Source organism: Panthera pardus, unplaced genomic scaffold (genome assembly GCF_024362965.1).
Source record: "Panthera pardus isolate Hobbes unplaced genomic scaffold, ASM2436296v1 HiC_scaffold_12, whole genome shotgun sequence".
In the NCBI taxonomy this organism is placed as follows: domain Eukaryota; kingdom Metazoa; phylum Chordata; class Mammalia; order Carnivora; family Felidae; genus Panthera; species Panthera pardus.
In genome coordinates, this window is record NW_026526677.1 from 1,236,023 (window position 1) to 1,258,535 (window position 22,513).

Below are 22,513 nucleotides of genomic sequence, written 5' to 3' on the forward strand. Positions count from 1 at the left end.
GAATTTTATAGTTTTGACTCTTAAATTTGGGCCTTTTGATCCATTTTGAGTTAACTTTTTCATATGGAGTAAAGTAAGGCTCTGACTATTCCCTTGCATGTGACTGTTCGGTTTCCCCAGCATCATATGCTGAAGAGACGGTCCTTTCCCTCTGATCTGGACTCCCTTGTCAAAACCTGGCTGTGTATGTCTGGGCTCTCTGTCCTATCCCATTGGTCTGTGTGTCTGTCTTTAAGCCAGTGCTACACTGTCTTCATCACCGTGGCTTTGAAATCAGGAAATGTGGAGCCCCAACTCTGCTCTTCTTTTTAAAAAAAAATTTTTTTAATGTTTATTTATTTTTGAGAGAGACAGAGACAGAATGCGAGTGGGTTAGGGGCAGAGAGAGACACACACACAGAATCCAAAACAGGCTCCAGGCTCCAAGCTGTCAGCACAGAGCCTGACGCGGGGCTCGAACTCGCGAGTCGTGAGATCATGACCTGAGCCGAAGTCGGATGCTCAACCAACTGAGCCACCCCGGCGCCCCTCTGCTCTTCTTTTTAAACATTGTTTTGGCTACTCAAGGTCCCTTGAGTTTCCATATGAACTTTTTTTTTTTTTTAAAGTGTATTTATTTATTTTGAGAGGGAGTGGAGGAGGGGCAGAGAGACACGGACAGAGAGAATCACAACCCTGGGATCATGACCTGAGCCAAAACCAAGAGTCAGACACTTAACTGCCTGAGCCACCCAGGCATCTTGAAGTTCTTTTCTTTCTTTTTTTAAAATTAATTTTATTTTTTAAATTTACATCCAAATTAGTTACGATATAGTGCAACAGTGATTTCAGGAGTAAATTCCTTAGTGCCCCTTATCCATTTAGCCCATCCCCCCTCCCACAACCCCTCCAGTAACCCTGTGTTTGTTCTCCATATTTAAGAGTCTCTTATGTTTTGTCCCCTCCCTGTTTTTATATTATTTTTGCTTTCCTTCCCTTATGTTCATCTTTTCTGTGTCTTAAAGTCCTCATATGAGTGAAGTCATATGATATTTGTCTTTCTCTGACTGGCTAATTTTGCTTAGCATAATACCCTCTGGTTCCATCCATGTAGTGGCAAATGACAAGATTTCATTCTTTTTGATTGCTGAGTAATACTCCATTGTATATACATACCATATCTTCTTTATCCATTCATTCATCAATGGACATTTGGGCTCTTTCCATATTTGGCTATTGTCGATAGTGCTGCTATAAACATTGGGGTGCATGTGTCCCTTCAAAACAGCACACCTGTAACCCTTGGATAAATATCTAGTAGTGCAATTGCTGGGTTGTAGGGTACTTCTATTTTTAATTTTTTTTGAGGAACCTCCATACTGTTTTCCAGAGTGGCTGCACCAGTTTGCATTCCCACCAATAATGCAAAAGAGATCCTCTTTCTCCACATCCTTTTCAACATCTGTTGTTTCCTGAGTTGCTAATGTTAGCCATTCTGACAGGTGTAAGGTGGTATCTCTTTGTGGTTTTTATGTATATTTCCCTGATGATGAGTGATGTGGAGCATTTTTTCATGTGTCAGTTGGCCATCTGGATGTCTTCTTTGGAGAAGTGTCTGTTCATGTCTTTTGCCCATTTTTTCACTGGATTATTTGTTTTTTAGGCGTTGAGTTTGATAAGTTCTTTATAGATTTTGGATACTAACCCTTTATCTGATATGCCATTTACAAATATCTTCTCCCATTCCATCAGTTGCCTTTTAGTTTTGCTAATTGTTTCCTTTGCTGTGCAGAAGGTTTTTATGTTGATGAGGTCCCAATAGTTCATTTTTGCTTTTGTTTCCCTTGCCTCTGGAGACGTGTGGAGTAAGAAGTTGCTGTGGCCAAGATGAAAGAGGCTTTTGCCTACTGTCTCCTCGAGGATTTTGATGGCTTCCTGTCTTACATTTAGGTCTTTCATCCATTTTGAATTTATTTTGTGTATGGGGTAAGCAAGTGGTCCAGGTTCATTCTTCTGCGTGTCGCTGTCCAGTTTTCCCAGCACCACTTGCTGAAGAGACTGTCTTTATTCCATTGGATATTCTTTCCTGCTTTGTCAAAGATTAGTTGGCCATACATTTGTGGGTCCATTTCTGCGTTCTCTGTTCTATTCCATTGATCTATGTGTCTGTTTTTGTGCCAGTACCATACTGTCTTGATGATTACTGCTTTGTAATATAGCTTGAAATCCAGGATTGTGATCCCTCCTGCTTTGGTTTTCTTTTTCAAGATTGCTTTGGGATCTTTTCTGGTTCAATAAAAATTTTAGGAGTATTTGTTCTATCTCTGTGAAGAATGCTGGTGTTATTTTGGTAGGGAGTACATTGAATGTGTAGATTGCTTTGGGTAGTATCGACATTTTAACAATATTTGTTCTTCCTATGGAGCATGGAATCTTTTTCCATTTTTTGGGTCTTCTTCAATTTTTTTCATAAGCTTTCTATAGTTTTCAGTGTATAGATTTTTCACCTCTTTGGTTAGATTTATTCCTAGGTATTTTATGGTGTTTGGTGCAATTGTAAACGGGATGGATTCCTTGATTTCTCTTTCTGTTGCTTCATTGTTGGTGTATAGGAATGCAACCGATTTCTGTGCATTGATTTCATATCCTGCAACTTTGCTGAATTCATGAATCAGTTCTAGAAGTTTTTTGGTGGAATCTTTTGGGTTTTCCATATAGAGTATCATGTCATCTGTGAAGAGTGAAAGCTTGACCTCCTCCTGGCCTACATGGATGCCTTTTATTTCTTTGTGTTGTCTGATTGCAGATGCTAAGACTTCCAATACTATGTTGAATAACAGTGGCAAGGGTGGACATCCCTGTCTTGTTCCTGACCTTAGGGGGAAAGCTCTCAGTTTTTCCCCATTGAGGATAATATTAGCGTTGGGTCTTTCGTATATGGCTTTTATGATCTTGAGGTATGATCCTTCTATCCCCACTTTCTTGAGGGTTTTTATCAAGAAAGGATGCTGTATTTTGTCAAATGCTTTCTCCGCATGTATTGAGAGGATCATATGGTTCTTGTCCTTTCTTTTATTGATGTGATGAATCACATTGATTGTTTTGTGGATGTTGAACCAGCCCTGCATCCCAGGTATCAATCCCACTTGGTGGTGGTGAATAATTTTTAATGTATTGTTGGATCCGGTTGGCTAATATCTTGTTGAGGAGTTTTGCATCCATATTCATCAGGGAAATTGGTCTATAGTTCTCCTTTTGAGTGGGGTCTCTGTCTGGTTTTGGAATAAAGGTAATTCTGGCTTCATAGGAAGGGTTTGGAAGTTTTCCTTCCATTTCTATTTTTTGGAACAGCTTCAAGAGAATAGGTATTAACTCTTCCTTAAATGTTTGCTGGAATTCCCCTGGAAATCCATCTGGACCTGGACTCTTGTTTTTTGGGATATTTTTGATTACTAATTCGCTTTCTTTACTGGTTATGGGTCTATTCAAATTTTCTATTTCTTCCTGTTTCAGTTTTGGTAGTGTATATGTTTCTAGGAATTTGTCCATTTCTTCCAGATTGCCCATTTTGTTGGCATATAATTGCTCATAATATTCTCTTATTATTATTATTTCTGCTGTGTTGGTCATCACCTCTCCTCCTTCTTTCTTGATTTTATTTATTTGGGTCCTTTCCTTTTTCTTTTTGATCAAACTGGCTAGTGGTTTATCAATTTTGTCAATTCTTTCAAAGAACCAGCTTCTGGTTTCATTGATCTGTTCTGTTTTTTTGTTTTGTTTTGTTTTGGTTTGGTTTCGATAGCATTAATTTCTGCTCTAATCTTTATTATTTCCTGTCTTCTGCTGGTTTTGGGTTTTATTTACTGTTTTTTTCCAGCTCTTTAAGGTGTAAGATTAGGTCGTGTATCTGAGATCTTTCTTCCTTCTTTAGGAAGGCCTGGATTGCTATATACTTTCCTCTTATGACCACCTTTCCTGCGTCCCAGAGGTTTTGGGTTGTGGTGTTATCATTTTCATTGGCTTCCATGAACTTTTTAATTTTCTCTTTAACTTCTTGGTTAGCCCATTCATTCTTTAGTAGGACGTTCTTTAGTCTCCAAGTATTTGTTACCTTTCCAAATTTTGTCTTGTGGTTGATTTTGAGTTTCATAGTGTTGTGGTCTGAAAATATGCACGGTATGATCTCAATCTTTTTGTACTTGTTGAGGGCTGATTTGTGTCCCAGTATGTGGTCTATTCTTGAGAATGTTCCATGTGCACTGGAGAAGAATGTATATTCTGCTGCTTTAGGATGAAATGTTCTGAATATATCTGTTAAGTCCATCTGGTCCCATGTGTCATTCAAAGCCATTGTTTCCTTGTTGATTTTTTGATTAGATGATCTTTCCATTGCTGTGAGTGGGTGTTGAAGTCCCTACTATTATGGTATTACTATCAGTGCATTTCTTTGTTTGTGATTAATTGATTGATATATTTGGGTTCTCCCACATTTGGCGCATAAATGTTTACAATTGTTAGGTCTTCTTGGTGGATAGACCCTTGATTATGATATAATGCCTTCTTAATCTCTTGATGCAGTCTTCATTTTAAAGTCTAGATTGTCTGATGTAAGTATGGCTACTCTGGCTTTCTTTTGTCGACCATTAGCATGATAGATGGTTCTCCATCCCCTTATTTTCAATCTGAAGGTGTGTTTAGGTCTAAAGTGGGTCTCTTGTAAACAGCATATAGATAGATCTTGTTTTCTTATCCATTCTGTTACCCTATGTCTTTTGATCGGAGCATTTAGTCCATTGACATTTAGAGTGAGTACTGAAAGATATGAATTTATTGCCATTATGTTGCTCATAGAGCTGGAGTTTCTGGTGGCGTTCTCTGGTCCTTTCTAGTCTTTGTTGCTTTTGGTCTTTATTTATTTGGGTTTTTTTCCCATCTTTTCTCCCCTCAGAGAGTCCCCCTTAAAATTTCTTGCAGGGCTGGTTTAGTGGTCACAAACTCCTTTAATTTTTGTTTGTCTGGGAAACTTTTTATCTCTCCTTCTATTTTGAATGACAGTCTTGCTGGATAAAGAATTCTTGGCTGCATATTTTTCTGATTCAGCACATTGAATATATCCTGCCACTCCTTTTTGGCCTGCCACGTTTCTGTGGATAGTTCTGCTGCAAACCTGATCTGTCTTCCCTTGTAGGTTAAGGACTTTTTATCTCTTGCTTTCATGATTCTCTTCTTGCCTGAGTAGTTTGTGAATTTGACTATGTTATGCCTTGTTGATGGTTGGTTTTTGTTGAATCTAATGGGGGTCCTCTGTGCTTCCTGGATTTTGATGTCTGTGTCTTTCCCCAGGTTAGGAAAGTTTTTTGCTATGATTTGCTCACATAACCCTCCTACCCCTATTTCTCTCTCTCTTCCTCTTCTGGGACCCCTATGATTCTGATGTTGTTCCTTTTTAATGAGTCACTGATATCTCTAATTCTTAAATCGTGCTCTTTTGCCTTAATCTCCCTCTTTTTTTCTGTTTCATTATTCACAAGTTTGTCCTCTATATTGCTGATTCTCTGTTCTGCCTTATCCATCCTTGCCACTGTGGCATCCATTCGAGATTGCAGCTCAGTTATAGCACTTTTAATTTCATTCTGACTAGTTTTTACTTCTTTTATCTCCGCAGAAAAGGATTCTAATCTATTTTCGACTGCAGCTAGTATTCTTATTATCATGATTCTAAATTCTGGTTCAGATATCTTGCTTGTATCTGTGTTGGTTAAGTCCCTGGCTGTCATTTCTTCCTGCTTTTCTTTTGGGGTGAATTCCTCCATTTTATCCTTTTGAAGGGAAGAAGTAATTAATGAGGTAAAAAAATAAGAAAATATTAAAATTAAAAATTAAAAAAACACACACACACACACACACACACACAAAATCGAATAAATGATGCTTAATCCTAGGTGTGTTTTGGTCTGGGTGTTGAAAGGGGCTTGATAGATTAGAGAAAAAAGGGGAAAGAAAAAAAAGGAAATCACTTGAAAATTTGAAAAAAATGAATACACTGAAGTAGACTAAAATGAAATGATGGAAGCAAAAAAGAATTTGAAAAAATTTATACAAAAGAAAAAAGTATAGTAAAAAAAATTAAGGAAAAATATTTCTAATGAAAATTGAAAATAAAAATGTATTTTTTTTCTCTTTCTGTATTAAAAAAAAAAACGGAAAAGAGAAAACTGAAAAAATAGAAAGAAAGAAAATTGAATAGATGGACCAGCGAACAGACTGAAATATGACTGAAATCACTCCGATTTCCCCTAGAAGTCAAACTATGAAGCGCTTTATAGTCCATAAACTAAGCAGACGGAGAGACTTGTGTTCCTGAAGAGTGAGGTTGGCCCAGCGGAGCGGAGCTTAGTGTAACGGCTCTGTTCTCCACTAGATGGCGCTGCTAGCCTACTGGGGTGGATTGCCGTGGGGCTTGTGGGTGTGTATGCGCATGCGCAGGAGTGCTGGCATCACCCAGCTACCCAGTCTCTAGTATCGGAACTCTGTTCTCCCCGATCAGCAATCATGCCCCGTCCTTTGTGTTCAGCTTCTGTCCACTCCCCGCTTTTACACTGTCCGTGACCGAGCCCCAGGCAGCACCTTCCTCCTGAGTTTTGTCTCAGCTGCGGCTGTTTTTCCTGACCCCTTACTTCTGAGGGACTGTGGCTTTCACCTGTTCCCTTCTGTGGGAGGGTCTCACTGAGCAATGGCTGGTGCCGGCTGCACCCAGGAAAGTTTCCAGGACCGGGCTGCTGCCGCTGCTGCCCAGAGACTGCGGCCGGGTGCCAGCCCGCCCCAGAAAAAGTTCGTGAGGCAGTGTAGCAGCAGCACTTCAGGGATCATGGCAAGTCACAGCACGCATCTGGTACCAGGCCTCACCACCGCCCCCCCCCCCCCACGACCTTGTTCCAGCACCAGCGAATGTGGTTGTGCTCCTAGGTCCACGGGGGCCTTGCCTTTGGGGGACCCACACAGCCTCTACCAGGTGTCCTCCGGCAGGGGAACCGCCTCTTCCCGGGTGGCCCGAAGAACCCTGGACTCCACTCTGCTCCTGGGGATTCGCCCTTCCCACCAGAGCACCGCCAGGTATCGAGCTGTGGAGTTTCAGACTCTGTGCTCCCCCTGTTTACAGTCTTAATGGAATTTAAACCCCCTCTTTTCTCCTTTCTCCCTTCTCCCTTTCTAGGTCAGTCCCTGCAGCTGTTTCCACTTTCCATTTTCTCTCCAGCTGCTTTGGGGGGGTGCTTTTCCCGTATTCTCCCCCTTCCCCCGTCTCCGTCCTCTCTCTGCACGCAAAAGTGGCTCCCTGTCCTCCGCAGCTTCTCTCTTCCCCAGTTCACCTCTCCGAGCCACGTACCTGTTGAATTCTGTGGTTCAGGTTGTGCAGATTGTTGTGTTAATCCTCAGATCAGTTTTCTAGGTGTGCAGGATGGTTTAGTGTTGGTCTGGCTGTGTTTCACGGACGCGAGACACACAAAAAACTTCCATGCTGTTCCGCCATCTTGGCTCCTCCTGAAGTTATTTTCTTGCTTTCATGTTCAGATTGTTCATGGGAAGTGAATAGACTTACAATCAGTTTTTGTGTCTTGATCTTGTGTCCTGAGACCTCGCTGGACTCACTCACTGGCTCCAGTATGTATGGCATGGGTGGCTCCTACACATGGACAAGTGGGTCAAATCCACCAGTAGTCAGGTAAAAGCAAAGTAAAGAATAAGATAGTTGATATCCACCAATGACACCTGTTGTTAGTGACAGAGGGGAAAAGGTGCTCTTATACATTGTTCTTGGGGGCGGAAGTTGGTACAGTTTTTTGAAAGCAGAATTTAATAAAATTAGGTAATATCAACACAATTGGCCTTGAAATGACTAAAAGTAAAAGCAAATAGAAACACACACCTAATACACACACACACACACACACACACACACACACACACACGCATTGGCAAAAAATATCACCAAATTGGAAACCAATAACAAAACCTTTCAGAAACATTAAATTAGCCATACCAGTTGAGTTAGAGAAATTTCCCCAAGGCATTAGTCAGGAAAGTAGATGTAGAGGCCAAGCATAATAGGATCTCATTTTGGTAACAGTACAAAATATCTCTATTTTCCCCTTTTTTATTGAAGTGTAGTTAACACACAGTATTGTGTTAGCGTCAGGTGTACAATTTAGTGATTCAACACTTCCACACACCATCACAAGTGCCCTCCTTAATCCCTACCGCCCATGCAACGCCCCCCCCCCACCTCCCCTCTGGTGACCATCAGCGTGTTCTCTAAAGTGAAGAGTCTGCTTCTTGGTTTGTGTCTTTTCTCCCCCCTTGGCTCATTTGTTTTGTGTCTTAAATTCCACATGTGAGTGAGATCATATGATGTTTTTCTTTCTCTGACTGACTTATTTTGCTTAGCATTATACTCTAACTCTAGCCATGTCGTTGCAGATGGCAAGATTTCATTCTTTTTTGTGGCTGAGTAATATTCCATCCTCTGTGTATACCAAATCTTGGTTTCCCTCAGATCAAGGGGTAGGGTTCAGGTCAGGGCCAGAGCCATGGCTAGGGTTAGGGTTAGGGCCCAGGAGATGGTTGGGGCCTATCTGTGGTACAGAGACCTCCCCAGAGGACTGAGTTGAAGGGGAGGATTAGGGTGAGGATCAGGCTTAGGCTTTGGGTTCAGGGGCTAGGCTGAGGGTTTGGGTTAGGGTTAGGTTTTCTCTCAGAATACTACTATTATTATTATTTTTTTTGGTTTAAATAATTAATTATAAATATAATTTATTGTCAAGTTAGCTAATATACAGTGTATCCAGTATGCTCTATACATAGATTCCCATGATTCATTGCTTACAGACAACACCCAGTGCTCATCCCAACAAGTGCTCTCCTCAAAGCCCATCACCCATTTTATCCTTCCCCCTCTCCCCATCAACCCTCAGTTTGTTCTCTGTATTTAAGAGTCTCTTATGGTTTGCCTCCCTCTCTGTTTGAAACTATTTTCAACAGAAAATCCCCCTCCCTTTCCCAATGGTCTTCTGTTAAGTTTCTCAAGTTCCACATATGAGTGAAAACATATATCTGTCTTTCTCTGACTTATTTCACTTAGCATAATACTCTTCAGTTTCATCCACATTGTTGCAAATGGCAGGAATTCATTCTTTCTCATTGCCGAGTAGTATTCCATTGTATATATAAAGCACATCTTCTTTATCCATTCATCAGTTGATGGAAATTTGGTCTCTTTCCATAATTTGGCTATTGTTGAAAGCACTGCTATAAATATTGGGGTACATGTGCCCCTATGAGTCAGCACTCCTGTATCCTTTGGATAAATTCCTAGTAGTGCTATTGCTGGGTCATAGGGAAATTCTATTTTTAATTTTTTTGAGGAACCTCCACACTGTTTTCCAGAGTGACTGCACAGTTTGCATTCCCACCAACAGTGCAAGAGGGTTCCCATTTCTCTACATCCTCGCCAACATCTATTGTTTCCTCGGTTGTTAATTTTAGCCACGCTGACCAGTATGAAGTGGTATCTCAGTGTGGCTTTGATTTGTATTTCCCTGGTGATGAGCAACGTTGAGCATCTTTTCATGTGTCTGTTGGCCATCTGGATGTCTTCTTTGGAAAAGTGTCTGTTCATGTCTCCTGCCCATTTCTTTACTAGATTATTTGTTTTCTGGGTGTTGAGTTTGGTAAGTTCTTTATAGATTTTGGATACTAAAATCTGATATGTCATTTGCAAATATCTTCTCCCATTCTGTCGGTTGTCTTTTCGTTTTGTTGATTGTTTCCTTTGCTGTGCAGAAGCTTTTTATCTTGATGAGGTCCCAATAGTTAATTTCTCTTGCCTTTGGAGATGTGTAGAGTAAAAAGTTGCTGTGGCCGAGGTCTTGTTTTCTCCTAGCGTTTTGATGGTTTTCTGTCTCACATTTAGGTCTTTCATCCATTTTGAGTTTATTTTTGTGTGTGGTGTAAGAGAGTGGTCTAGTTTCATTTTTCTGCATGGCAAGTTGCTGTCCAGTTCTCCCATCACCATTTGCTAAAAGTTCTTTTTTCCATTGGATATTTTTTCCTGGTTTGTCAAAGATTAGTTGGCAATATATTTGTGGGTCCCATTTTGGGTTTTCTGTTCTATTCCATTGGTCTATGTGTCTGTTTTTGTGACAATACCATACTGTCTTGATGATTACAACTTTGTAGTATAGGCTAAAGTCCGGGATTGTGATGCCTCCCACTTTGGTTTTCTTTTTCAACATTACTTTGACTATTTGGGGTCTTTTGTGGTGTCATACAAATTTTAGGATTGTTTGTTCTAGCTCTGAAAGGAATGCTGGTGCAATTTTGATTGGGATTGCATTGAATGTGTAGATTGCTTTGGGTAGTATCGACATTTTAACAATATTTGTTCTTCCAATTCATGAGCATGGAATGTTTTTCCATTTCTTTGTGTCTTCTTCAATTTCTTTCATAAGTTTTCTATAGTTTTCAGCATACAGATCTTTTACATCTTTGGTTAGGTTTGTTCCTAGGTATTTCATGGTTCTTGGTACAATTTAAATGGTACTGATTTTTTGATTTCTCTTTCTGTTGCTTCATTATTGGTGTATAATAATGCCGCTGATTTCTGTACATTGATTTTATATCTTGTGACTGCTGAATTCATGTGTCAGTTCTAGCAGCTTTTTGGTGGAGTCTTTTGGGTTTTCCATGTTGAGTATCATGTCATCTGTGAAAAGTGAATGTTTGACACTTCTTTGCCAATTTGGATGCCTTTAAAAAAATTTTTTTAACGTTTATTTATTTTTGAGACAGAGAGAGACAGAGCATGAACAGGGGAGGGGCAGAGAGAGAGGGAGACACAGAACCCGAAGCAGGCTCCAGGCTCTGAGCTGTCAGCACAGAGCCCGACGCAGGGCTCGAACTCACGGACCATAAGACCATGACCTGAGCCGAAGTCGGACGCTTAACCGACCAAGCCACCCAGGCGCCCCCCCCTTTTTTTTTTAATTTTTAACGTTTATTTATTTCCAATTTGGATGCCTTTTATTTCATTTCGCTATCTGATTACCGAGGCTAGGACTTCCAATACTATGTTAAACAACAGTGGTGAGAGTGGATATCCCTGTCTTGTTCCTGATCTCAGGGGGAAAGCTCTCAGTTTTTCCCCATTGAAGATGATATTAGCTGTGGGCCTTTCATATATGGCTTCTATGATGTTAAGGTATGTTCCTTCTATCCCGACTTTCTTGAGCGTTTTTATTAAGAAAGGATGCTGTGTTTTTGCCAAATGTTTTGTCTGCATCTATTAACAAGATCAGGTTCTTATCCTTTTTTCTATTAAAGGATAAAGAAAGGTTCTTATCCTTTCTTCTATTAATGTGATGTATCACGTTAATTGATTCGTGAATATTGAACCAGCCCTGCAGCCAAGAATGAATCCCACTTGATCATGGTGAATAACTCTTTTAATATACTGTTGAATTTGATTTGCTAGTATCTTGTTGAGAATTTTTGCATCCATGTTCATCAGGGATATTGGCCTGTAATTCTTCTTTATAGTCTGGTCAAACCAGATAAAGGACTTTCCCATGGTGTCCACCAGGGCCTGGGCACCAGCTGTTTCTTCGTGTGTCACTTAAGAGCACCCGCATGTTTTATTTTCATTTTGTGTTTTGCTTTGGATTTGAGGTGGAAAAATGTAGTGTCTGAAAAGTTCACAGCTCACTGAACTTTTGTGCCTGTGTGAGTGGCACCCGTGTCTCACTGAGGAGTGCCCATTGCACCCCACCTCGGTGTGTTTGTTGAAGCTTATTCAGTTTTAATATTACAAATAAGAAAATTAAAGAACCCCACCTCATCCGTGGTGGGGCACACATGGCTGTGTTCACATGCTCCGTGTCCTGCTTTCCCCCCATTACATAGTAACACCACCACGTTCCCAGGTTGTAAAGAACCCATCTGCTGGGAATCCCGGCAGCCCGGAATATATCAAACGTATCCACATTACACAGAAAGCGTCACTTTTACAGTTTTAGGTGGCTGCTAATCCCATCCTCTTCTAGGTAGTTTTGCGTTGACCAACTTTGTTCACAAAATCTATGAACATCCAGTGTCCTGTGTCCTGGATAAACTCTGAATAAAAGGGTCTGCATGTACTGACCCCGTGCACCCTGGTTTCTACCACCAATGTAAGAAGGAGGCTTGTCCTTGGAGAATCTGTTTGTTTAGAAGCTTCGTAAATCTCAGAGTCGAATTTATCAGACCAAGAATCAGACGGGCTGGTGGCCGGGGAGATGCCCAGAGAGGAGGGGCGGAGTGTGGAGTGGGTCTGGGCAGCGCCAGCCTGAGGTCGTGTGGGGAGGAGGGCTAAGCAGGAAGAGGTTGGGAAGGGGGATGGCTAGGGCAGCTCTGGGACCCAGGCTGTGTGTGTGTGGGGGGGGGGGGGGGGGTGGTTTTTCTGGGGCTTATTCCCTGAGAAGCCTGCAGATGGCAGAGTTGAGCCGGCAAGGAGGAAGTTTCCTCTTGGTTATTTAGTAGTGAATCCTTGCATGGTTCAGAGAGTGTGAGAGAAATCCCCGTGTCCATCAGGAAACGTGAACAGGATCTCTGGTCCTGAAGATTCAGTCTGCATCACTCCTGAAGGGGAGGGACACAGGACTGTGTGTTGAGGGTACGGGATGTGTCACCACTCACGGCCAGGGAGCCTGGATTGGCGGGAGCCACCTGAGCCTGTGGTCAGCACCTCACATTTTGCACTGGCAGCAAACGGGGACACAGCAGCTGGACCGGCTGCAGGATGACCCACAGCTGGAAGAGAAGCAGCCACATGAGCCACAGCCCCCCTTGGAGCCCTCACAGGAGCCATACCTCCCTTGGAGCCTTCATAGGAGCCCCAGCCCCCCTTGGAGCCCCCACGTGAGCCACCGCTGGAACAGGCACAGGCTGGCACACAGCAGCACATGGGCACACAGCAGCCGGAGCTGCAACCCCCACAGCTGGAGCCGCAGCCCCCACAGCTGGAGCCACAGCCTCCAGAACAGCCACAGCAGCCCATGGTTCTGGTGGGTTTTGGGCAGAATCGGTCAGAGACGCAGGTGCAGAGGGGAGGTGTTCAGGTGCGGAGCCTCCTGGGCCGGGGGTTTTACGTACCCGCCGGGGTCAGGTCAGATGCTGGCACAGGGTCACCTCCTACTGACTGTGGCTGTTTTCTCATATGAGCCCTCCCACTGGCTGTGGCTGCACTGCTTTCTGAAGTTTCTAAATGTGATGTCTTCCACTCCCGTTGGTCCCTATAATTTGAATCCCAGCTCCTGCCTGCCTCTGCGTCCTGGCATTCCTAGGAACTGGTCCCAGCATGGCCAGGGTTAGCTGGTGGGTCCCACTTCTCAGTGGCTGCTGCTTGGGAAGAGGCCCATGGCCGCAGTCAGTGGGGCTCATCTACTCAGTGCCCAGAATCCACCTCCTTTTTGCATATTTGGGACTGTGAATTTCCAATTAGTTTTTGGACTAATTTTATTATTTAGTATTTTAAAATTAAGTTTCAAATTTATTATTATTATTTTAAGGTTTATGTATTTATTTTGAGAGAGAAAGAGAGAGTGAGGAGCAGAGAGAGAGAGGGAGAGAGGGAATCCCAAGCACTGTCAGTGCAGAGCCCGATGTGTGGCTCGATCTCATGACCCTGAGATCACGACCTGAACCGAAACCAAGAGTCCGACGCTCAACTAACTGAGCCACTCAGGTGCCCCTAAAATTAATTAAAAACATTTTTTTCTAACATTTATTTATTTTTGAGAGAAAGAGACAGAGCATGAGGGGGAGAGGGACAGAAAGAGAAGGAGACACAGAATCGGAAGCAGGCTCCCGGCTCTGAGCTGTCAGCATAGAGCCTGATGTGGGGCTCGAACTCACGAACTGTGAGATCATGACCTGAGCTGAAGTCGGATGCTCAACTGACTGAGCCACCCAGGTGTCCCCTAAAATTAATTTTTTAATCAAAGCAACCAACACATAGTTTTAAAATTCTTTACCATTCTCTTAAGGAAACAGTACGCCCGCCAGTCCTCCGTCCTCGCAGGGCTGTGTCCTCTACCCTGAGGCCAGATGGGCTTCTGCAGCCTGGCGCCTGGAGGCAGTATCTGCCGCTGCCTGGGGCTGCCCCCTGCCCAGCTCCCACACCCTACTGCCACTCGTGTCCCCACTTGTGGGGGTCTAATGGGCGCCTGGGACGTCCCGACCCACCCAGAGCCACGAGGTGCTCACCTCCCCCAGACCCGCCGCCCCCACCCCTCTGCCTTCCGAGTGTGGCCGCTGGCTAAGCCCTCAGAAGCCCCGCTCTGGTCTCCCCAGGCCGCACGCGTGTGCAGACCCGTCCTCACACTTTGCCCGGTCCAGCCAGGGTTCCGGAGCGCCTCATCTGTCCACCACAGCAGCGAGAGGCACCTCGTGTGATTGCTGGGCTGGCTGGTCTTCTGCACACGTTCCCGGGCCGCTGTCCCCCTGTCTCCACGGGCTGCAAGACCAGCCCCTCCGGCCCCCTCGGCTCCTGTGTGTCCAGCTACGTGTCCCTCCCACAGCCCAGCACGTGCCCGTGGCTTCTGCCCTTGCCGTCCCACGTGTCCTCACCTCTTTCAGACCCTTGCTCAAACGACAAGGTCTCGGCAGGGTTCTGCCTCCAGAAGTGTTGCCATTACCTCGCTCACCCCCTGCTCTGCCTCCCCCTTCCTTCCTTCCCAGTTTATCCATCATGTTGATGTTCCATGTACTCATTTACCCCTCTCTCTCTCCTGCCTCCCCCGCTGTCCCCAGACCTAAGCTCCATAAAGCATGAACATTTCATTCACCTGCCTTCCCCGTGTTTGAACAGTGTCTGAGACATAACAGGAGCGCCGCAAATTCGCCGAATGGATTCAGGAACGTTCGCGGGGCTTCACGACAGGAGAGAGAGGAGCACGTGTCCGGCATCGACTTTTGAACAAGCTTGTCTTTAATGGAGTGTGCCGGCCTGACGGTCAAATGCACAGATCACAGGCACGCGGATCATGACATCATTGCAATGTGAGGACAGTGACCCGCCACTCGGGTCCTGATACTAAACGGCTCCCACCCCGAATCCGGAGCCTGCCACCCCCTCTCCGAACATCGCCCCGTCTCCTCAAGCACCTGCTGTCCTGACTGGTGAGTCCAGAGGTCAGCTTTGCCTGCTCTGCATCTTCTAAGATGAAGATGAACTTCATCTAAGTGGAACAAGGTGGGACGTGCCCTCTGCTGTCTGGCTTGTTCCCAGCCCACGTCGTGTTTGTGAGGTCCACACCGTTGGCCACAGCTGAAGTCCTTTTATTTTCATTTATTAATAACATTCTGTCGTCACCATTCATTTATGTCTTCTGCTGTCAACGGACACTCGGGTCCACGACGCTCCGGAAACGTTCCTGCACGTGTCCAGCCAGGCGTGCATCTGGGCACATTTCCGGGTGCGCCCTCGGAGTGGGGTGGCCGAGTCACGGGACATCGGCCAGCTTCAGTGGGTGGGAGCAGCATGTGAGCCACGTGCAGGAGCACTGACGGCCTCCCGTCCTTCCCTGAATGTGGGGTCGCCCGGCTGGCTCTCGTGCCATGTGTGTGACTGTCGTTCTGTGCTTTTACTTTGCGTTTTTAACGAGGCAGAGAACCATTTATTGTGTGTACTGGTTGATTAGAAAAGTGCCCGTTCCAGGGTCCTCCTCATGCCTCTCTATTCTCTCTCCATCTTTTCATTTTCGTTACCGTTTTGTGGCAGTTCCCTGCTTACCCTGGAGCGTCAGCCCTCGGAGCCGGCCCAGGGACAGACGCCGGCTGGCACTGCCTGTGCGACCCCTTCCTGGGCGCCAGGCAGGGCACAGCACAGGTCACTGGCCCCGTTCACGCTGTGCTCGGTGTTTTTGTCCCGGTTAAGAAATCTGTGCTCAGTGTTTGATTTGCAGGTTACTTATTTTTCTGTCCTTTGCTTTCAAGGTTTCTGTGTTTTTATTTCTAAGGTGTGTCTCTTATATGCGGGGTTAAAAAAACTTTTTTTTTAAGTTTTAAAAAGCAGCCTGTCAAGGACATTTGTCCTCTAACTGGGTATTTGGTGTGCTTATATCTGATGTCCACTGTTTGGGCTTAAATGAACCTTTTCACTATTTGCTTTCTGTGGGATCCCTCCGTCTCCATTGATTCAAAACTTAATTTTTACTCTTTCCCACCTGTGAGGTATCAACCTGATTTTAGGGTGCTTTTCGGGGCTCCCCTAGAGACGAAAATGCACATTTCTGACTCACAAAAATCAAGTCAGATGTAGTTATTTTACCGTTTCCACGCGTGGCCGAGGACAGAGGATGCTTTGGCGCTGGTCCTCATCCCGCACGGGTGCTTTCCACATCGTGACTTATTTTAAGTAAAATTTACCCCCCCGCTGTCCGTTATTACCTTTGCTCTGTGGAGGCAAGTTCTCTGTGGATTCACCCACATTTACCCTTTCCTCTTCGCTCTCCTCCCTGCACCTTGGAGCCGCGGCCTCTGTCGGAAGAAAACCACCCCCACTCCATTCTCCCTGCGGTCTGGCACGCGGTTGGTGACCCCCTGAAGTTTTTGTTGTCTGGAAATATATGTACTGGCCCCTCAGTTCTCAAGGATGTTTTTGCTGGTGTGAATATTCAGGGCAGGAGGTGCACAAGGCAACACGGCCAAAGCCCTCAGCAAACCGGAGCCCAGCAACGTGTCAAGACAATGATGCGCTCTGATAAGCCGGGCTTTATACCAGGGATTCAAAGCTGGTTCAACATCTGAAAATGAATCGATGTAATCAACCATGGGAGCGGAACAGGGGAGAAAAGCCACCTGATCTTATGGAGAAATCACAAGCGAGCATTAGACAAAATCCGATGCCATTCGTGGTGAACACAGACAGACACCCCTCAGCGCGAGGAGACAGAGGTCCAGAACTGAGGGGGCCGCGTTCCCGACCGCAAGCCAGCCGGTCAGACGGCGGGCGGGGTTCACGGCCACCGCGAGACGGAGCAGGCCGTGGTCCACAGCAGCGTGTGCAGGGCCGCGGCCTTGAGCTCCAGCCCCGCGGGGTCTCGTGCGGGGCACCTGTGCAAGCCTGGCGCCAGAAGCCCGGAACGCGGAGGGTCTGCAGCGCCCCCTGCAGGCAGGAAGCGTGTCTGCACCTTGTTCGGGAGGGAGACCTTGTCTCTGCCCTCCCAGGCGGTCGGGAAAGGGGGGCTCAGGCTGGCGCCCAGCTCACGAGAGGTGCAGACCTGCAGGAAACCCGCGGCCCACCGAGCGTGTGCCCCGTGAGCGCCCGGGAAGACCTGCCCCAAGCATCCTCCACGCGGTACAAGACGGTGCGCCGTGGCCGATATCGGGGGCAGGGACGATGCCCAGGGTCGCCACTCTGTTGAGGCTGAGCCTCTAGATTTGAGGACGACCGGAAACCCTGCTGGCATTTCGGTGGAACCACGGGCCCCGTAGATAAACGTTGGGGAAGCCGGGTCTCCCCAGAGCGAGCCTTCCAGTCTGTGTGAGGCTGCTTTCGGTTGTTGAAGCGCTCTTTAATTTCTCTCGGAGGGTTTGTGATTTTCACTTTCGAGGTCTGGTGCACCTTTTGTACGATTTACACTTCTAGGTACATATGCGATTTTGGGGGGATGAATTATAAATGATTTTGATTTTTAGTGGAATTTTCAAACTTGGTTAGCATTTAAGGAAAATTAACTTCATAGCGACCTTTTGTTCAGTGACCTTGCTAACTTTACCTCCTTGTTATAATGCTTAATCTGTAGATTATTTGGGATTGTCTCTTGTGTCTGTCCACTTATTTTTTTCGACGGCGTCCGTGAGACAGTACAGTCTGCCCTCAAAATCAGTGCTTTTACTCCGACACGGGAGCTGGGAATAGGACAGCGGCCCCCTGACCCTGGCGCCCTCCCGCTGGCTCGGGGACGTGGTCATGCGCTTCCCCTGTGCCATGTATAACCCCCAGAGCCACAGCTACTGGCCCCCGAAATGGGCATTGTCATAGCAGAGCGCCATGGGTGGGGGGCCCCGACCACAGACACTTATTTCCTCTCTGTTCTGGAGGCTGCTGGTCCAGGAGCGAGACTGAGTTCTCTCCGGCTTGCCCTCCGCCACCTCTTCACGGCGTCCACACACGAGCTTCCCGTGTGTGCAGAGGGGATGCGGGAGGTCTGGTGTCTCTTCCCCTTCCTATAAGGACACCAGTCCTGCTGTGTCTGGGTCTCACCCTCATGGCCCCATTTACCCTTAATTGCCTCCCTGGACGCTCCCCCCCCCCCCCCACATACGGCTGCACTGGGGGTTGGGGCTTCAGTATTTGGAGGGGGGCATGATTCGGTCCCTAACAATCCTTACTCTTACATTTACGCTTTCTAGGGTTCCTCATTCCTTCCTGTACATCTGTGTTTTTATGGGGTTGCTTTCCTTTGCCCCGAGGATCTTCTTTCCACATTTCTTGAAGTGTGAGTCGGCTGATGACCACATTTTTTAGCTGTGCTCACTCTGAGGTTCACACGGGGATGTGGGCATGAGGGGCGCAGGCCTTACACAAGCTCCGAGGGAGAGGTGAGCCGCCGGATGGGATGACCAGAGGGTGCCAGCGTCTGCCGGTGACTCTGTTGGGCCTCCTGGGAGCCAGCCAAACAGGCGTGAGATTTAGGGCTGGTGCAGCCCAAGCAGGGGGACCCTGCACCCCCACACTTACACTCCATTCCAGGGGTGCCGGAGCCACAGGGACCCCAGGATGGATGGGCCAGCCCGGCTTCGTCCCAGGTGATATAATTCCCACAATCGGTGCTGCTGTAAACCTGTAAACGCCCGCCACACACTGTGGTTCTCAGCGCCATGTCCACGGTGGGTCTCACTGTGCCAAAGTCGCCGCATGTGAGGGCCACGCTCATTTGTGGGCCCTCCGGGGGAGCATCCTTCCCCTTATCTTTTCCAGCCCCCAGGTGCTGCCTGCTTCCCCTGGGTCACGACTGCTTTCTTGTCTTCTGAGCCAGCAGCAGCGGCCGGGAAAGCCCTCACGCCTGCCAGCTTTCTGCTCCTGACTCTTCTGCTTCCCCCTTCCCGTGTCAGGACCCCTGTATCAGGTGACCCAGTCCGGTTTCCCCAGGCTCAGCTGAAGTCCCTTTGCCATGTAGCCTAACATCCGCGCGGTTCTGGGGTTAGGAGAGGGCGTCTTGGGGGGAGACATCCTGCTACCATCATCTCAGCCAAGTGGAGGTGACAGGAGGACTAGCTGGCTATAGAGTCCGTGGGAAGGGCCACCGAATCCAGCCCCAGGCCCAGCCTCCAGGACTGTCTCCCCGGCTCTGCACCTGGACAAGCGTCATGCCCATCGATGGACAGTGGGACATTGCTGATGTCACCTCCCGGGGTCCCAGACGCCCTGGTGCTTCTGCCTTACTGGCTTTCCAAACATCACGAGAAAGCAATGACAGGTCGAACCTGATTACGCCCAGAGCCAGAGCTTCTAGGGCAGCAGGAGGATGCTTTCTGCCCCCATACAGCACGGAAGGAGGATGGAGACTCTGTTGGCCCCAACCCTCCCAGTTCACCGCCCCCAAAGGGTAAGTTCCCCAGTCGGACAGTCACAGGCACAGGACTCGAGTGCCACATCCTGCCTTGGAGCCCGGGACTCTCTGCCCTCTTTATCATGCCTCAGAACATCCCTCGCCAAAAGCTCGGTGGAGACACTCACGGTGGGAGGCAGCTGGAGACGTGCATGTAAGGGGGCCGTGCCTGGTGACCTGGCAGGGGCCCCCGGGACCCATTTCCAGGGAGATTCCTTGTTCATCCGTACGCAGTGAACAGACCACGGCGAAAGAATCGCACTGTGAATGAAATCGTTTTGTGGCCACAGAGATGATTTTATTGAAAGGGAATTTTTTTGTATTTTAACAGAAACATATGGTGACAGGTCAGGAAGCAGCCCTGCCAGACAGGGCTTTGTTGGTGAAAGGAGGAAGCTCAGGGGTGACGGGGACGGTGCTTTCTCGGACTGGGGGAGCCAGCAGTAGACGTTCCTGACCAGTCAGTGGTGGGCCCCGGACGTGGGTCGGTGCCTACAAGCGACCACTTGCACATTACAGGACCGCTGCTCAGCATTAGCCTGGGCCTTCCTCTGGGTGAGGATATCTCAGGCGGACAGCAGAGGGGGCCAGAGCCACGCGTGTGGAATGGTGTTTCCGGTGCTGCAGATGGGGACACGCAGGGGAGAGACGAGTGCAGGGGTGATGAGAGGCCTTCCCAGATGGTGCAGTTGGAAGAAGTTAACTGAAAACTGGACTGGCTCTTCCCTCAGCAGATGGGGACACAGCAGCTGGACTGGCAGCAGCCACAGGAGCCACTTCCCCCCTTAGAGCCCCCGCAGGAGCCACAGCCCCCCCTTGGAGCCCCCACAGGAGCCACAGCCCCCCTTGGAGCCCCCGCAGGAGTCACAGCCCCCCTTGGAGCCCCCACATGAGCCACAGCCCCCCTTGGAGCCCCCACAGGAGCCACAGCCCCCCTTGGAGCCCCCACACGAGCCACAGCCCCCCTTGGAGCCCCCACAGGAGTCACAGCCCCCCTTGGAGCCCCCACACGAGCCACAGCCCCCCTTGGAGCCCCCACAGGAGTCACAGCCCCCTTGGAGCCCCCACATGAGCCACAGCTGGAACAGGGACAGGCTGGCACACAGCAGCACACAGGCTTGCAGCAGCTGGACTGGGAGCCTCCACAGGAGTCACAGCCCCCCTTGGAGCCCCCACACGAGCCACAGCTGGAACAGGCACAGGCTGGCACACAGCAGCTGGAGCCGCAGCCCCCACAGCTGGAGCCACAGCCTCCAGAACAGCCATAGCAGCCCATGTTTCTGATGGGTTTTGGCGGAGTCGGTCAGAGACGCAGGTGCAGAGGCGAGGTGTTCAGTTGTGGAGCCTCCTGGGCGGGGGGCTTTACATACCCACCGGGGTCAGGTCAGATGCTGGCACGGGGTCACCTCCTGTTGCTGGTGCTTCCCTGGCTCTCTGTCCCTCCTGTTCTCCTCCTTCCCGGAAGCTGCCTGTTCTCTCACCTGCTGTGTGTATTCTTTAGGTCAGCCATCTGGTCTTGGGTAGAGGCTTGTTTCTGTGCTCACAGTGTTGGGCCTTTCTCAGATGCTGTTTGGCCATTTCCCAGGGTCACGAGAGTGGGTGCCCTCTTCTCAGTGGGGCCGGGGATGCAGCCCCCTCTCAGCCTCCCTCTATCCCCTGTGGGGCCCCACATGGAGCCTGGGGCTCTGACTGGAGTTATCCCCCAGACCTGCTATGCGCTCATGAGAGCTGGGCCCTGTGAGTCATGGACGGACGTGAGGATGGTGTGAGTGTGGAGCCTGCAGCTTGTCGAGAGAAGACAGGTGTGCCTCCTGTCCAGCTGGGCCACGCGGGCCTCTCCTGAGCCTGTGTAACGCAGGGCCCCGGTGGTCGTGCGTCCAGCTGGAGACTTCACGGCCAAGACCCAGGGTCGGGTTACTGGGGCGCCATCCCAGTGACCTCAGGCTGGTGCACATGAGAGGGGCGAATGCTGGGCATCTGGTTAACGGGAATCATTTTTCAAGACGGGCAGCTGCCAGGTGACCGCAGTAAAGAAGGCTGCACCAGAAGGGGATGGGGGGGGGGGTGAAGGCCTTCTGCTCGTGACCCAGGCACCAGTGGGCTCACTCTGGCTCTGGCGTGGGGCTGAGCAGGGGAGAAGAGGGTGGGGCTCCTTCTGGGAAGGGACTCCTACTCGGTGCGCTGGTGTGAGCCTATGCTTGAGGGGTTGGCCACCTTGATGAGGTTGGTCAACAGAAAATCCTTGGAAGAGGTGACTCTGGTGAAAAATGTTTGGAAGGACATTCCATGTGGAGGGAAGAGCTGGTGCGAAGGCCGTGAGGCAGGGAGGGGCCTGGGGTGTTTAGGGGCTGGCTGTCGTGGTATGTTGTCCAGCACTCACTACCTCAGGCTCCGGAGGCGGGAAGTGGACACCCTGCAGGTGGGAGCAGGGCAGGCGGTGGTGGCGGGAGGGTGTCTCTGGGTGAACCTCAGAGTGAGGCGTCCTGAAGATTCGGGGGGAACCTGAAGGAAGGGCTTCCTCCTGCTCTGCTAGGCTCATCACATGCCAAAGTGGGGAGGCGGGAGGGAGGGCACCACACCTCCCAGCCAGCGCAAAAATAGGGAAGAAGGGAAAACTGAGTGAACCTTTGAGTCCCAGCCCTGAGAAGTGCCCCCGGCTGAGGCCCCACTGCCCGACCTTCCCGCTGTGGGGATTCGTTTTTACACAGAAGGGCCTCCATCAGGCATCTGCCCCTGGCCGCATCCCTGCTCCGTGCCGTCACTGAGAGCCCCAGTCAATGAGCTGGGGAACGTGCCATGTTGTTCTGTCCCATGGAACAGTTTCTGTGCAGGGAGGTGTTAAGTTCCTTGAATGTTTTGTCAAAGTTTTTTTTAAATATCCTGACCTG

At 48.3% G+C, this 22,513-nt stretch overlaps 1 long non-coding RNA gene across 1 annotated transcript in view; it reads left to right on the plus strand.

Moving 5' to 3' along the window:
* LOC109259413 (uncharacterized) overlaps positions 1–17,832 on the plus strand; it is a 37,644-nt gene extending 19,812 nt beyond the window's left edge. The window contains exon 2 of the long non-coding RNA XR_002076661.2: positions 14,879–17,832. This is a non-coding gene — a long non-coding RNA (uncharacterized LOC109259413). The remainder of the gene's footprint in view (positions 1–14,878) is intronic.
* Positions 17,833–22,513: the final 4,681 nt, after the last annotated feature.